Genomic DNA, 14,811 nt, shown 5'->3' on the forward strand with positions numbered 1-14,811 from the left:
TGGAGGATGTAAAGGTTTATGTTAAGTGTATTTTTCTTGGAAAAACAATAAAAAAAATAGAATAAAAAAAAGTGTGTGTAATCGCTTATCTGCGTAATATTCCTATCCTTTAAAATCAAAATATAATGATGTGCTCCCAACTAATAAATAAGTGAATACAGTTAAATGTCAGTGTACTGAACATATGCTGGAAGGCTGCAAGCATGAATGTGTTCCCACAATGTGCTATTTTTAAAAAAACAAATATATACCTCAAAAGTTATATATCTATGCTGAACCAACCCCTAAATCAACATACAGTCAGGTCCATAAATTTTAGGACATCGACACAATTCTAACATTTTTGGCTCTATACACCAACACAATGGATTTGAAATGAAACGAACAAGATGTGCTTTAACTGCAGACTGTCAGCTTTAATTTGAGGGTATTTACATCCAAATCAGGTGAACGGTGTAGGAATTACAACAGTTTGCATATGTGCCTCCCACTTGTTAAGGGACCAAAAGTAATGGGACAGAATAATAATCATTAATCAAACTGACTGTACAATATACAGTAAATCAGACATAAACATAAATGATACCAGGCATGTGCTTCCAGTTGCTCCTGATCATCAAGTCACCTGTCTCTATCCTGGGTAACTTGACGGACAGGAGAGACCGGAAGTGACACAGGAGCTACGGCCCCGCTGTATAGTAAATTGTGCTGTGATATTTTAATTTATTGTAAGTGCAATTTTAATATTATTAAAGTGGTTTTAAAGACACTACACTATGTGACCCCACATATATTTATGAGCTTGATTGTAGAGCAGAAGCTAGTACAAGTCCGGGATTTAGAGGGGCTGTACGCCTATCTTGCTGGTTTTTATACTCACTCCTCCACTGTATCTATGGAGGAGCGATGTAGCCACCCTTGGGCTGTAGCATTGTCAACTTAAGGAGAGGGTAGATTTAGATGGACATGCTGGCTGATCAGAACACTGTCATAGCTGGCCACAATCAGGTGAGCCCTCAGAGAGACTGCTCATTTCACAGAGGCCTTGAACTGAATCAAAGCATATGTCCATAGGGATTGACAGAGAGGGGGTGATGGACACTGGTGAGGTAGATGAGTAGATGAGAAAAATGAGTGGGTGAGGTAGATGAGTGAGGAAGCAGCATTAGTGGTAGACTGAAGGGATAGTCTGTGGAGAGGATGTCCAGCAGAGGACAATAGTCAATAGTCAAGGCAAGAGATAACCAGGGAGTCAGTTAGTTACCTGGCGTTGTCAATCGCTAAGAATGGGAGTACACAGGTGAATGTCACAGAGATGAAGGTGGCAAGATTTGGATGAAGATTGGATGTAAGGCAGAGGTCAGGCCATTTGGGACCTATAACATTTACCACACTGACCAATCCTTTAAAACCTACTGCACATCTTTTTTGTACAATTGGTAAACTCCCAGTAATCCCATCCCACGTATTGCTCATCTACAAGAGTCTAAATCCTATATATAGCAAAGCGGAACAGAACCGCCATATTGTATATACTCTTCAAGGGATGGTCTATGTTGCAAGAATTGGTCCTGACTGGTGAAAATGTGGGAATTGGGGCTAATCTGAGGTGTGAAGGTGAGAGATTTGGGACAAGTCTGAGGTGTGAAGGTGTGGGAATTGGAACTAATCTGAGAGGTGAAGGAGCAGGAATAGGGGCTGATCTGAAGGGTGAAGGTGCGGGAATTGGGGCCGATCTGAGGGGGTGAAGGAGCAGGAACTGGTGCTGATCTGAGCCGTGAAGGGGGGTGGGGGATTGAAGATGATCTGAGGAGTGAAGATGTGGAAATTGGGTTTAATCTGAAGGGTGAAGTTGCAGGAATTGGGTCTGATTTGAGGGGTGAAGGTGTGGGAATTGGGACTGATCTGTGATGTGAACGTGTGGGAATTGGGTCTGATCTGAGATGTGAAGTATGGGAATTGGGACTGATCAGAGAGGTGAGGGTGTGGGAATTGGAGCTGATCTGACAGATGAAGGTGCGGGAATTGGGTCTGATCTGAGGGGTGAAGGAGCAGAAATTGGGGCTGATTTGAGGGGTGAAGGAGCAGGATTTAGGGCTGATCAGAGGGGTGAAGGTGCAGGAATTGGGGCTGATCAGAGGGGAGAAGGTGCGGGAATTGGGTCTGATCTGAGGAGTGAAGCAGAAATTAGGGCTGATCTGAGGGGTGAAGGAGCAGGAATTGGTGCTAATCTGAGGAGTGAAGGTGCAGGAATTGGGTCTGATCTGAGGAGTGAAGGTGCGGGAATTGGGTCTGATCTAAGGGGTGAAGGAGCGGGAATTGGGGCTGATCTGAGGGATGAAGGAGCGGGAATAGGGGCTGATCTGAGGGGTGAAGGAGCAGGAATTGGGTCTGATCTGAGGAGTGAAGGTGCAGGGATTGGGGCTGATCTGAGGAGTGAAGGTGCAGGAATTGGGTCTGATCTGAGGGGTGAAGGTGCGGGAATTGGGTCTGATCTGAGGGGTGAAGGAGCAGGAATTGGGGCTGATCTGAGGGGTGAAGGAGCAGGAATTGGGTCTGATCTGAGGAGTGAAGGTGCAGGAGTTGGGGCTGATCTGAGGAGTGAAGGAGCAGGAACTGGGTCTGATCTGAGGAGTGAAGGTGCAGGAATTGGGTCTGATCTGAGGGGTGAAGGTGCGGAAATTGGGTCTGATCTGAGGGGTGAAGGAGCGGGAACTTCGTCTGATCTGAGGGATGAAGGAGAAAAACATGAAACATGATAGGGTGAGCTGAGGGACAGAAAGATAGATTTGGGTGTCTTTAGCATAGATAAGGTATTGGAGACTATCATCAGACTCAGGGAGAAGGTGTAGATCAAGAATAAGAGAGGTCCAAGGAGAGGGCCCTGATGGAAAAAGGAGACGAGGAGGTAGTTTGAGAGGAGGTTGGTGATGTAGCTGGGGGCAGTTGCGGATGGTGTTCTCTGTTGTTAGTATTCTTGAATTGTATTTCTGGGGTGAACAGAGACCGGTGGAGAGATTGGCAGAGAGGGGTGACATACATTGGTGAGGTAGATGAGTCAGGAAGCAGCATTAGTAGCCTGAAGGGGATAGTCATCGAGGAAGGAGTTGCCACAGTCGAGTAAATGATAACAGGGAGTGAATTATTAACTTGGCGGAGTCAATGGTTAACCCTTTGAAGACCAAGGGACGTATTTGTCCCATGTTTTTAATTGCGTGTATCATCTGATTAAGAACTTAAAACTCTTTTTTTTTTTGGTTTGAGTCAAAATATTAGTTCTTATCAACAAACAACAATTGGATCTAGCTTTTTGCCAATTATTTCATGAAATGGCTTAGTTACAGCAACTGAAGTGTACGAACTTTAAAAACAAAAAAATTGATTCTTTTGGCGTTCCAAAATCTTACGGTCCTCAAAGGGTTAAGAGGCGTACACAGGTGAATGTGACGGAGGGGGAGTCAATGGTTAAGAGGCGTACACAGGTGAATGTGACGGAGGGGGAGTCAATGGTTAAGAGGCGTACACAGGTGAATGTGACGGAGGCGGAGTCAATGGCTAAGAGGCGTACACAGGTGAATGTGATGCAGGCGGAGTCAATGGCTAAGAGGCGTACACAGGTGAATGTGACGGAGGCGGAGTCAATGGCTAAGAGGCGTACACAGGTGAATGTGACGGAGGCGGAGTCAATGGCTAAGAGGCGTACACAGGTGAATGTGACGGAGACGGAGTCAATGGCTAAGAGGCGTACACAGGTGAATGTGACGGAGGCGGAGTCAATGGCTAAGAGGCGTACACAGGTGAATGTGACGCAGGCGGAGTCAATGGCTAAGAGGCGTACACAGGTGAATGTGACGGAGGCGGAGTCAATGGCTAAGAGGCGTACACAGGTGAATGTGACGCAGGCGGAGTCAATGGCTAAGAGGCGTACACAGGTGAATGTGACGGAGGCACAGTCAATGGCTAAGAGGCGTACACAGGTGAATGTGACGGAGGCGGAGTCAATGGCTAAGAGGCGTACACAGGTGAATGTGACGCAGGCGGAGTCAATGGCTAAAAGGCATACACAGGTGAATGTGACGCAGGCGGAGTCAATGGTTAAGAGGCGTACACAGGTGAATGTGGCGGAGTCAATGGTTAAGAGGCGTACACAGGTGAATGTGACGGAGGTGAAGGCGGCAGAACATGCAGACTGGATGTGAGGCCAGACCACTATTGGGGCCTATAACATTTACCACATCAGCCCAGCCTGTAAAGCCCTCTGCACGTCTTTCCTGCAGAACTAGCGCGTCCCCACAACCCCATCCCACGTATTACCCAATCACATGAGTCTAAATGCTATATATAGAAAAGCGGAAAAGAACCGCCTTATATACTCCGCTGTATTAGACCACACCCACATAGCCCGTCAGACGAATCAGCACGCTAGTCGTTTCACCGAAACTGGGCGTGTCTCCCACGCTTACATCCAGACAATTTAATTGGCCACGTAGCACCTCCCCGCTGTCACCTATGGCCGCCCTCTTGCTACACCCAGTAACCATGGAGATAGTGCAACACCTTGCGGCCACAGGCGGCGCATTAACATTGTTGAGTATCATAAATGCCCGAGCACGTGCAGTCGTGAGCAACCTCCTTCACTGGTTGGAGGGGACTCTGATCACGGCGAACCGTTTTCTGCTGAGGGGGTTTGTCGTAAACAACTGCGTGAGTAGCAACATGACCGCCATTCGCTTCCTCATTGTTGTACCGGCATGACGGTACGTCTTCTCATTGGCCGGAGAGGTCTCTCGTACGTCCAGGCACGCCCACTAATCGGTGGGCCCCGGTGGCTGCGATTGGCTTGAGGCTGAGCGTGCGCAGCAGGGCGGTCCCTCGCTTCTCTTCTCTGGGTGACGTGAGCCGTGGCCGCCATTTCGTGTGACAGAAGAGCCGGGCAGAAGCGGCGGAAGAAGGAAGCTGGTGAAGGGCAGACGTCGGTAAGAGACGTTAGACGTGGAGATGATTGCATTGTTGGTCATATTCGTTGTGGTACAGAGAGGGTGGGGGAGTCCAGGGGGGGCGGGGAACAATCATGGTGGGCTATTGGCTGCTATTCCTCCGGGGTGTCCCCTGGGCCTCTGTCAGGGTAAATCTTCCATGGGGACACTTGTCCCCTTCTCATCAGGTATTTTGTATAGGGTGAGTCCTGTAATATAGGTTATAGTATGGATGTTACATTGTATTCTTGTTACTTGGAGACCTCAGGCCTGTCCCGGGGTGGGCTCACCCTGTCTTCTTCAGTGGCACCTGGATGGTGGTCATGTGACACAGAGAGGCCAGCTTGGGCTAGACCGCCGGAGGATCCAATGGGGACCCTGCTTCTGACACATTGGCTGTAATTGGCAGATCACACGGCGGTCCTTCACAAAGCCTGGCCTGCCGATCTGCCCTCAGCCCACCAAACTCCATGGTTCCCGGAGGCCCGCCGGACGTCACTGAGTGTACCGGTATAGGCCGCTTTCATGGCGCTGGATGTTATGTGAAGAAATTCTCTTCTTCCTCCAAGTGGAACTGCGGGTGTGAATGTAATACCCTGCGAGCCGATGGTGTAGGAATTGGGGATGGTCTACGGGTGGGAATTGTGACTCATCCAAGGGGTGACATTGCAGGGGTTGGGGCTAATCCGACTAATGAAGGGGCACAAATTGGTGCTGGTCTGAGGTATAAAGGTATGGAAATTGGGGCTGGTCCAAATGTGCAAGAATTGGGGGACAATCCGAGGTCCGAACGTGCGAGAATGGGGGGGACGATCCGAGGTCCGAACGTGCGAGAATGGGGGGACGATCCGAGGTCCGAACGTGCGAGAATGGGGGGACGATCCGAGGTCCGAACGTGCGAGAATGGGGGGACGATCCGAGGTCCGAACGTGCGAGAATGGGGGGACGATCCGAGGTCCGAACGTGCGAGAATGGGGGGACGATCCGAACGTGCGAGAATGGGGGGACGATCCGAACGTGCGAGAATGGGGGGACGGTCCGAACGTGCGAGAATTGGGAGACGGTCCGTATGGGGGACGATCCGAGGTCTGAATGTGCGAGAATGGGGGACGATCCGAGGTGCGAAGGTGTCGGATTCGGGAACGATCCGAGGTGCGAAGGTGTCGGATTCGGGGACGATCCGAGGTGCGAAGGTGTCGGATTCGGGGACGATCCGAGGTGCGAAGGTGTCGGATTCGGGGACGATCCGAGGTGCGAATGTGCGAGAATTGGGGGAAGATCCTAGGTGTGAAGGTGTTGGATTCGGGGACGATACGAGGTGTGAAGGCGTCAGAATCGGGGGCAAACCCAGGCCTGCAGGTGCCGGGAACGGGGGACGATCCGATGTTGCCAAACCTCATGGTAAATGACACCTAATGTAGAAATGGTTTCTGACCCCGCTCTGTCCTAGAATAGGTGTCCTGCCTATTTGGAAAGGCAATGGTCTTATGACTGATCACAACCAGTTTGTAGAATCTGGAATTAGGGCCGATCCAGGACCTGTGAAATAACAGTTTGGTAGCCGGGGACCGCGTAGCTTCCTTGGATTTCTAGGCTACAACAATAGAGAGACTTGTGTCACCAAGAATTGTTCATTGTGTTGCTTTGTGTATGTAAAGGTAAAACGTTTCTTTCAGAGTAAGGAAAGGGTAAAACTTCTGGTAGACTATTTTGACCTTGGTGTCCTGGGAAGACCCCTCCCCTTTAATTCCAGCCCTGAAAACACAACAGGAAGTGTGAGAAAAATCTCTCCAAATTGGTGGTAATAAATGGCTGTTCCCATGCAGGGTGTCCCTGTAGGTGAGAAAATCCTCGTAAGTATCAACACACATGTACAAGTCTATGCAATTAGTGTATACCTGGGTGCAACCTGTTATTACTAGGGCCAGCTGTACGCCAAATTTGTCTCTCCTGGGCATGGAAATACCTCCCACGATTACTAAATCTGGAGCACGCAGAATCTGGCAGCCAACCAGCTTCTAATTTCAGCTTGTTCAATTACGCTTTGCCAATAAAACCTGGAAGCTGATTGGTTTTTATGTGGAGCCGCACCAGATTTGGCACTCTCCAATTTTAGGAAATAACCCCCAAAGTTTCAGAAGGTGGTCATGCAATACAATACACTTTTTTTTTTTTTTTTTTTTTTTTTTCACACACTTTTTTTTTTTTTATTCACCACTGGGTTTTTTCTTTTTTTTTTTTGATAAACAAAAATACCAAAAAGTTTGAAAAAGCCCCACAAGTTTTTCTTCTTTTGTTATACAATTTTGCAAATAAATAATCTTTCTTTATAGCTTTAGGCCACAATTTATTCTGCTACATTTGCTTGGTGAGAATAACCCAAGTCAGTGTTTATTATTCAGTCTGTTGGAAAGTAGGATCCACAGACTATGGACTAATCACAGAGATCAACACATTAGTACACAATAAATGGTGTGAATGGAAGGCCGCCCATTGTGTTCAATTGTCATGTGATTGGTCACAGCAAACGTATGGTACTGGCAGCGGCCCAGTACACTGATCTGTCACCCATTGTGTCTGCTGGACAGAGAGGGTGACAGTTCGTGCCGCAGCGTGGCCCAGTCCTGTCACATGACATCCACCCAAGATGGGAGAGCTCCCACCCAGCCGTCATATCACAATAGGCCAAGTGGGAAGTGGTTACTAGTTCAACTGGTAACATCAAGAAAGGAAAAATACAGCCAGCCCGATTCGGGGTCAGAAGATCTCCCTTCTTCAGGGGTTAAAAAAAAGATAAACAGAAGAATGCCATTAAAGCAAGAATGGTAATGAGGAAAATTGATACGTAAATTGCAGTAGAATGGATGAACCCAGGAACAGTACTTGAAGGCACTTCTAGGGACCTTTTCAAATGTGAAGATGAAATGCCCCAAGACAACCCACCACCAAAAGGTAAACCAAGGAATAAATGCTGTCCCAGAAGTTCTCCTTGAACCAATGCTGATTGAAATTGACTGAAGATTCTCCTGTGTATGCCCTGCATAAAGCACTCCTGATGGAAGGTATTGAAGGGGGGCTGGTTACTGTGTCTCCATATAGGACACCGCAGTGGCCCTGCGCACTACCGCCTGCTTTTTACATTCCATTCATATAGTAAAGGTCGCTGCATGAAGCCAACAGTGTCTTACTATGTTTTATATCTGTGGTCTCCAAACTGCGGCCCGAGGGCTGGATGCAGCCTGTTGCTTGCTTTTACCTGGGCCTTGGGGCACTATTTCATCCACTGATACTAACAATGAGGCCTAATTCCCCCCCACTGACACCAAACTAAGGGGCACGATTCCCCCCGATGACAGCAACAATGGGGCACGATGCCTCCCCAGTGACGACAACGGTGGGGCACGATGCCTCCCCAGTGACAACGGTGGGGCACGATGCCTCCCCAGTGACGACAACGGTGGGGCACGATGCCTCCCCAGTGACGACAACGGTGGGGCACGATGCCTCCCCAGTGACGACAACGGTGGGGCACGATGCCTCCCCAGTGACGACAACGGTGGGGCACGATGCCTCCCCAGTGACGACAACGGTGGGGCACGGTGCCTCCCCAGTGACGACAACGGTGGGGCACGGTGCCTCCCCAGTGACGACAACGGTGGGGCACGGTGCCTCCCCAGTGACGACAACGGTGGGGCACGGTGCCTCCCCAGTGACGACAACGGTGGGGCACGGTGCCTCCCCAGTGACGACAACGGTGGGGCACGGTGCCTCCCCAGTGACGACAACGGTGGGGCACGGTGCCTCCCCAGTGACGACAACGGTGGGGCACGGTGCCTCCCCAGTGACGACAACGGTGGGGCACGGTGCCTCCCCAGTGACGACAACGGTGGGGCACGGTGCCTCCCCAGTGACGACAACGGTGGGGCACGGTGCCTCCCCAGTGACGACAACGGTGGGGCACGGTGCCTCCCCAGTGACGACAACGGTGGGGCACGGTGCCTCCCCAGTGACGACAACGGTGGGGCACGGTGCCTCCCCAGTGACGACAACGGTGGGGCACGGTGCCTCCCCAGTGACGACAACGGTGGGGCACGGTGCCTCCCCAGTGGCAGGAACGGCGGGGGCACGGTGCCTCCCCAGTGGCAGGAACGGCGGGGGCACGGTGCCTCCCACTGACGCCAAACTAAGGGGCACAATTCCCCCCCAGTGACAGGAACGGTGGGGGCACGGTGCCTCCCCAGTGACAGGAACGGTGGGGGCACGGTGCCTCCCCAGTGACAGGAACGGTGGGGGCACGGTGCCTCCCCAGTGACAGGAACGGTGGGGGCACGGTGCCTCCCCAGTGACAGGAACGGTGGGGGCACGGTGCCTCCCCAGTGACAGGAACGGTGGGGGCACGGTGCCTTCCAGCTGATGCAAACAATGCGTCGCAATTCTTTCCACTGACAAAAATGGGGCATTGTCTATTCCCACTGATGTTGGGATGGTTTCTACTCCCAATGGTCACAGTTTGGCCCCCCCTAAAGTCTGAAGAACAGTAAACTGGCCATTTGTTTAGAAAATTTGGAGACCCCTGTTCTTGTTAACACTGCAGAGATTGGTAGATAGGCTGGTCACATGACTTTGACAGGTTCCATGCTCAGGGTTCTCCCAGCACCTTTTTTTTTCCTTCCTTGTTGATGGTGCTCCACTTGCGAGGTCCGAAGGCAAGTGGTTTGCTTGTTTTGTATCACACGTCACGTATCTGTGGTAAGGCCGTACATGCATTGTGAATGGGGGTCCCCAATCATCACTAGAGGAAAGATGAAGTGGAAACCAATTGCTGTGGGTGATGAGGTCCATTGTTTCTCATACAGTAGTGGCCATTAGGCCCGGTTTTTTTATTCTAAGGCAAGATTTTACTAGACTTCCTTCCAGTTAGAACTCCCAGTCATCAGCCTGACTGTAGAGGACAGTACTTTGCTCTCCACTTCACAATACAAGGGCCGTATCTGACGCTCTGTACTGATTACTTTCTTGCATAATTGAAGGTGAATGTGCAAGTCTTTTTAGGCTTCGTAGCAGGAGGGAGGGGGATGTGTCCCTTTGCTGATGGGGTTTAAGAGTGTGGAGCAATCTCCGTCTGCAACCAGATATGCTTTTGTATTAATGCCAACGTTTCAAATGTTTCTTCCCAGTTATAGCAGTATTGAGGGGCATTCTATACTGTATTTGTGTACAGAATATCTCCAGTATTTTCCATGTCCTGCTCTTGTGATTGGCTCACTGCTGCTGCTTAGTCTGCACAGAGCTTGAAGTATAATGTCCAGTATCCCCTGTGATAGGAGTTTGATTTTTGGTCACATACTATCATAGGTCTACTTACGAAAGCAATGTGGGGCTATTTTGTTTTATGACGACCATGAAGGCGAGTCCTTCCCGCTTCACTGGCAGTTTGAGAAAGGATCCTGTAAAATCTTTTCAGAACACAGAAAGAGATACACCTGCAGAATGTTTATACAACAGGTAACAAGAGTTATATTGTCTTTCCTTTACAATATTGGCCACGCCACTTTAATCTATAGTCACATTGCTGACAGTGTTCCTACCCTTGCGCCCTGCCCTCGCTCTGTCTGGTCTCCCGGGACCCTGCCCTCGCTCTGTCTGGTCTCCCGGGACCCTGCCCTCGCTCTGTCTGGTCTCCCGGGACCCTGCCCTCGCTCTGTCTGGTCTCCCGGGACCCTGCCCTCGCTCTGTCTGGTCTCCCGGGACCCTGCCCTCGCTCTGTCTGGTCTCCCGGGACCCTGCCCTCGCTCTGTCTGGTCTCCCACAGAACATGGAAATGCAATTATTAAATATAAACTGCTAAATACTTTCTCATCAGCAGTTTCAGCAGTCTTGTGACTTCTATCAGTGTCCAGAAGAGCAATGGTTAAAGCTTGTAGGAGGAGTTTTCATTCTGCTCTGACTGTCCTATGAGGCTGAATAACCCCTGATCTGACAGTGCTGATTGGCCCTATGCTGATCTCATGCACCCTCACAAAGGAAAAAAGATAAACCTCTCTAGCTGTACACACTAAACTGAGCATGGGCAGAGAGCCTCCTAGAGCTTTGTACTATTAGCATATGGATTGGGGACAATAGAAAAAGGGGAAGATCAGAGACCACAGGTTCAAACTTCCTTTTTACACAATGTAGAGGATTAACCCCTTAGGTATTCAGACTGATTTTACCGTTGTGGGTTTAGTGACACGTTAAGGTTATTGGTATATAGGTGCTTATACCTTACCTGTGTCTGTCATGGATCCATGGGTGCTTATACCTTACCTGTGTCTGTCATGGATCCATGGGTGCTTATACCTTACCTGTGTCTGTCATGGATCCATGGGTGCTTATACCTTACCGGTGTGGGTTGTGGATCCATGGGTGCTTATACCTTACCTGTGTGGGTTGTGGATCCATGGGTGCTTATACCTTACCTGTGTGGGTTGTGGATCCATGGGTGCTTATACCTTACCGGTGTGGGGTATGGATCAATGGGTGCTTATACCTTCCCTGTGTCTGTCATGGATCCATGGGTGCTTATACCTTCCCAGTGTGGGGTATGGATCCATGGGTGCTTATACCTTCCCAGTGTGGGGTATGGATCCATGGGTGCTTATACCTTACCAGTGTGGGTTGTGGATCCATGGGTGCCTATACCTTCCCAGTGTGGGGTATGGATCCATGGGTGCTTATACCTTACCAGTGTGGGTTGTGGATCCATGGGTGCCTATACCTTACCTGTGTGGGGTATGGATCAATGGGTGCTTATACCTTACCAGTGTGGGTTGTGGATCCATGGATGCTCATACCTTACCTGTGTCTGTCATGGATCCATGGGTGTCTATACCTTACCTGTGTGGGTTATGGATCCATGGGTGCCTATACCTTCCCTGTGTCTGTCATGGATCCATGGGTGTCTATACCTTACCTGTGTCTGTCATGGATCCATGGGTGTCTATACCTTCCCTGTGTCTGTCATGGATCCATGGGTGCCTATACCTTCCCTGTGTGGGGTATGGATCCATGGGTGCCTATACCTTACCTGAGTAGTCTGTCTGCTTGCCTTTGCTAGGCTAGGTTCACAGCTATGCAGTTTGCGTTTTGATCCGTTTCTACAGTTTCTTTTGTGAAACGTTTTTGCACATGCGTTTGACTTTTTGTGTTTTTTTTTTTCTCCCAACTTGTTGCTGGGCAGATTAAAACGCATCAAAAACACGCACATGCTTTTCTGCAGCGTCTCCATTGAAGTTTATTGAACCAAAAATGCAACATTTTGCGTTAAAAAGTCCCTGACCTTTTCCAAAAAGTGCACCGGGTGAAAACGCAGAAATGTGAACCTGTGCCTTAGGAAATCATGTTAAATAGACTGCTGTGCGTTTCTGCAAAACGCAACGGGAAATGCAAAGGTGTGAACGTAGACTTGGAGCATTCTGTCGTTTTCTCCAATGTGAATAGGACGATGGCCATAATACGCTGGAAACATGAAGGGGAGTCTGTTTGCTAAAGGCAGGACTTCTTTAGGACAGTTATGCAGGGGATCATTTTGTTTTTACTGAAGGCTGCATACATTCTAATGTTTAGCTGGTACAGAATTAAAAAAAAAAAAAAAAAAGAAAAAGCCGTTTGCTATCTCCACCAGCTGATTTAACCCTGTAAATGGTACAATTGTGGCACAGCCCCCTCTGCTTGCATTAGCTGCGTTTAGGAGAAATAAAACCCGACAACTACAACATGCTCTTTAATTTTTACCACTACATATGTACATTCCTGAGCGGCTGCATGCTCCGGTTCAGCAGGGCGGTTGGGGGACAGTAAAACCGCAGCACGGCTGCCTGGTTTTACTGCCCCCTAGGCACACATGTGAACAAAGCCTTAGTGATTCTGCTGGCAACCTTGATCTTTGCTGTCACACTGATTCAAAATCTATTGTTTGCAGGTATGGGGAACCAACTGCCACTCCCTTGCCCTTCCACTGCATATTGCTTAGTGCCTGGCTAGGCCTGAATACTGTTACATGGGGGGACGGGGATCTAGAATCTCCTAATCCAGCTGGATTGGGCAATGACCATCTGATGTTTATGGCCATCGTATTGGGTCTGAATTGTCACTTAAATTGTCTGTAAAGCCCAACAATGAAATACAAAAAAAATACCCATTGGACCAGCAAGCCTTTTGAACTGATCTTCTGTACACTGCCGACTCTTTATCAGCTAGCAACATTCTCCGCTCTCTAGACTACAAAGAGAAATTTGGAGACTCCTGTAGGTTAAGGTTCTTTCTTTTGAAGTGCTAATGTCCCTCTGGCTTGTGAATGATGTGACAGATTAGGACCTTGGACTTCACTTGCGGCATGCTTGGTCTGGGCCAGTGACTCTTAAACTATTGAATCCAGAGACAACAAAGCATCTAGCAGTTTCAGCAAGTGGTCAGTGGCAGTTCATCCAGGGTATGGCCATACAGAGTAAACGTCCCTATTCAGGAGCCTCAGCTGCAGCATAATTTTGCCCATTGCCATGCATCACAGAATATAAGAGATCGGTATGCTGCGGAGTTCACCTTCATTTCATGCTACCAGGTTGCATGTCAGAGTGTAAGAGGGCCCGCACTGGGTAGGTGAGTGTTGCCCACACTGGGCAGGCGAGTGTAAGAGGGCCCACACTGGGCAGGCGAGTGTAAGAGGGCCCGCACTGGGCAGGCGAGTGTAAGAGGGCCCACACTGGGCAGGCGAGTGTAAGAGGGCCCGCACTGGGCAGGCGAGTGTAAGAGGGCCCGCACTGGGCAGGCGAGTGTAAGAGGGCCCGCACTGGGCAGGCGAGTGTAAGAGGGCCCGCACTGGGCAGGCGAGTGTAAGAGGGCCCGCACTGGGCAGGCGAGTGTAAGAGGGCCCGCACTGGGCAGGCGAGTGTAAGAGGGCCCGCACTGGGCAGGCGAGTGTAAGAGGGCCCGCACTGGGCAGGCGAGTGTAAGAGGGCCCGCACTGGGCAGGCGAGTGTAAGAGGGCCCGCACTGGGCAGGCGAGTGTAAGAGGGCCCACACTGGGCAGGCGAGTGTCGCCCACACTGTTGCTCGGGTAGCCTCTTTGCAGCCCAGTGAGGGAATGGGGTGTTTTGAAATGACTGACCTGCTAATAAACCTTCAATTTGGGTCTTAGGAATTTAGCAAACTTCTCGACTAAGTTGAGTGGGTGCAGCATGTTGGTTAATTAATGATGAACGGTTAGCATGTATTGATCAGCCTGTGATGAATGTCCCATTTTCTATTATTCTGTGGAAAGAACACTTGACCAGTGGTAACACCTAGATGACCTCTGTCTTGGTGGGATGACAGATTGTTTGCTGCACTTCATGGACATGAATACTGTACAGCACGGGTGTCAGACTGGTGGCTCTCCAGCTGTTGGCAAACTACAAGTCCCATGAGGGATTGCAAGATTGACAGTTACAAGCATGACTCCCAAAGGTAGAAGCATGATGGGACTTGTAGTTTTGCAACAGCTGGAGGGCCACCAGTTTGACACCCCTGCTGTAGAGTATATCCTCCTCCTATGGTGCAGGACACTCTCGGAGCATTCATAGACCCTGGGTTATAGGCTTGTACCTTCAGGCGATTGGGCACTGGCAAGCTTTTGGGGACACGCCCCTTGGGCATTTTGATTGTAACCCTACCACACTTTGAGTCCTCGGTTTTTCCTAGTGTCCTAGGGTGATGGACCTCTTCTTCATGGAGAAGTCACTCTTGGCTTCCAGGCTCACCATCACAAGCTGGTTAAGAAATCTGATTGCTAAAGGTCATCGTTTCATGGACAGATTTC

At 49.8% G+C, this 14,811-nt stretch overlaps 1 protein-coding gene across 1 annotated transcript in view; it reads left to right on the forward strand.

Annotated features, from left to right (window-relative positions):
• Positions 1–4,826: 4,826 nt before the first annotated feature.
• LOC149464602 (ADP-ribosylation factor 1-like) overlaps positions 4,827–14,811 on the forward strand; it is a 37,688-nt gene continuing 27,703 nt past the window's right edge. Inside the window, exon 1 of the mRNA XM_089674625.1 lies at positions 4,827–4,976. The gene's annotated coding sequence lies outside the window, so the exon portion shown is untranslated. The remainder of the gene's footprint in view (positions 4,977–14,811) is intronic.

Source organism: Staurois parvus, unplaced genomic scaffold, assembly GCF_062004578.1.
Source record: "Staurois parvus isolate SC_StPar_1 unplaced genomic scaffold, SC_StPar_1.0 ptg000151l, whole genome shotgun sequence".
NCBI lineage: Eukaryota > Metazoa > Chordata > Amphibia > Anura > Ranidae > Staurois > Staurois parvus.